The 2588-nt window shown below is 61.9% G+C and overlaps 1 protein-coding gene across 1 annotated transcript in view; it reads right to left on the bottom strand.

Annotated features, from left to right (window-relative positions):
• Positions 1–1674, bottom strand: part of IL2RB (interleukin 2 receptor subunit beta) — a 38166-nt gene extending 36492 nt beyond the window's left edge. Inside the window, exon 1 of the mRNA XM_006757427.2 lies at positions 1575–1674. The gene's annotated coding sequence lies outside the window, so the exon portion shown is untranslated. The remainder of the gene's footprint in view (positions 1–1574) is intronic.
• Between the last annotated feature and the right edge of the window lie 914 nt (positions 1675–2588).

Genomic DNA, 2588 nt, shown 5'->3' with positions numbered 1-2588 from the left:
ACCGTCCCCCCTGAAGGCTGAGCTCCCCAGGGTGGGGTTGGTTGCTTCTTTCTTTGGAGCCTCCACGTATTACAGGGCACAGGATTGGGACCCCAAAGGGTGCAGAGCCCAGCCAAAGGGCTCTCCTGGCAAGCCCCACTGTTCCCCTTAGTCCTAGATCACAACCCGGGCACAGGCGCCCTCAGCCCCTGGAGGGTGTCAGCAGGCAACCCGTGCCCAGGACAGGGCCCGGCACAAAGCCCCAGGTGAGAGGAGGGGGGCAAGGGCATGCGAGAGTGCAGGAAGCCAGTGCCCAACCACGGTGCCAGCAGGACAAGCCTTGCTGGAGGGTGCAGCGGCATACCCAGGGGCAAAGGGTATGCCAGAGCCAGGACAGACAGGAGAGCGTGGGCGCCAGGGCGGGGGGGTGCGGGGGGCTCCTAGCCAGCTCTGAGGCTGCACCCTCCTGCAGAAGAGGAAACCGAGGCTCAGCTCCAGAACCTGCTCAAGATCACAGAGCGAGGAAGGTCCCAGCCTCAGGGAGGACGAGGCAGACGCCGAGCCCCGGGCCGCTCTGTCCAGGTTCTCACACAACCGCCCGCGCCTTTCACCGGCCGCCGACTGACTCATGGGCCACCAGCACCCTGCGAGGTGGGCGTCAGGTCGCCTGCTGGCAGATGCCAAGGCTGACGCAGAGCTGCCCAAGGGGCTGACCCCCGCCCAGTCCCTCTGATTCAAGTCAGAGGATGCTGATAATGATGGCAATGACGACAGGAGGATGAGGAAGAGGATGAGGAGGGTGACTAATACTCAGCCCCTCTGTGCCCGGCACTGCCGTGAGCACTTTGCAGATATGACCTCATTTACCCTCACGGCAGCGCTCTGAGCCGCTACTATTATGACTCCTTTTCTCAGATGAGGAGACGGAGGCATAAGTCAGAAGCCTCTTGCCCAGGATGGAACCCAGTCGGGGGCAGTAGAGGCTCCAAGGGGCAGAGACTGTGGGATGTGGGGGCCTCTGGGGGCTGGGAGAGGGCGAAGCAGGAGCTCAGTAGCCAGAGATGGATCCCATTGACCTCGTACCCTCTGACCACCCCCTCTCCCCCCGCCCACACACACGGGGCTCACCTTGCTGTTTCCCTCTGGGGGGCATCTCCCCAGTAGGCGTGGGATCCTGGTTGTGGGGGTAGGAAGGGCACCCCAGGGAAGGCTCTGTCCCCCAGCAGTCCCATCCCCACCGTACTCCACACACAGTTAAGGGCAGGAGGCTTCAGCCACGGGAGAAGGGAGAGAGAGCATGCCCTCCAGGCCACCCCATCTCCCCAGCATTGCCTGGCGACACCACCAACCTGCCGGTTACACCGCCAAGTAAGGCACCAATCTGGTCCCGAACCCGAGACCTCCCAGCACCCCCACTTCACAGACTATCACCCCACAAGCCTCCTCAGCAGGACTCTATGGGGTGGGCTTTGCCAGTAAGAGCCCCTTCCCCGTGACCTTTACTTCAAGCCCCCGCGGTCAGTGGCAGGGACCCCAAGGGAGCTACCGGTACCTGGGGACCGCCCCAGCAGAGTGAGGGCGAGGCGGCACCTCACCTGGCTGCGACATGGGGCTGCGGCGAGCTCTCTCCACTGCTCTCGGCGGCTGAGACCACAGCCATCTCCCCAGGGCCGGGCTCTGGCTCTGGCGACTCAGCTAGCACACTGATGGGGGCAGTTGACTGAAATCCCAGGGCCAGCCCACTTCCTGCCAGAGGCTGGAGGGGCAAGGCCTGGGGGCTGGGGGGAGGGGGAGATCTGGCTGCTGAGAAAGCCTGAAACTCCTGAAGCACCTAAGGCGATAAGATCTTCCTCCTCCGCGGGGGCGGGGCTGGCAGGCGGGGTGCTGTGGCGGGCAGCACCCTCTCGCACAGACACACACCGTGCCACACACAGGAGCCCCTGCTTCCCCGCCTCCACCACCCCCACCCCATCCCACACAGCCCACCTCAAGCCTTTGATGCCCTCATCCGGTCACACACACCCCCACCAACACCCAGGCCGCACACAAACATGTCCCTTAGGCGTCCCCTGCAATTCACACTCTCATCAAGCCCATCTCTCAGACACCCCCCTTTCCACTCGGCCTCCCGGCCCCTCACCCCCGTTAGCATCCAGAGGTCCCTATGTTGGGGGGCTTTGCGGACCATTTGATGGCCACTTATTGAACATTCTAGAACCTTCCTTTCCCTCTCAAGTCATGGTTCTTCACCTTCCCCCCCTCTATTGTTTTTGGGGAGGGATATGGACCCCTCTTTAGAAAAGTGCGCGTTGACTTCTGTGGGGTGTCACAGGCCCAGGGACCCTGGGAAGCTGTGTCCAGTGCCCTAAAGAGGCAGCTCAGGCCCCGGCCAGCTGGGCAGCTCAGTTGGTTGGAGCATTGTCTCAATTTGCTAAGGTTACGGGTTCGATCCCCAGTCATGGCACGTACAAGACTCAACCAACGAACGCACAATAGCTGGGACAACACACTGAGGCCCTCACTCTCTCTCAAATGAATAAATACAATAAAAATACATACATGTGAAGAGGCAGCTCTACTCTCTCCCTGTCTCCTGAGTGTAATGGCCC

This window comes from Myotis davidii, unplaced genomic scaffold (assembly GCF_000327345.1).
Source record: "Myotis davidii unplaced genomic scaffold, ASM32734v1 scaffold514, whole genome shotgun sequence".
NCBI classification, from domain to species: domain Eukaryota; kingdom Metazoa; phylum Chordata; class Mammalia; order Chiroptera; family Vespertilionidae; genus Myotis; species Myotis davidii.
This window is presented reverse-complemented; position numbering and strand designations above follow the sequence as displayed.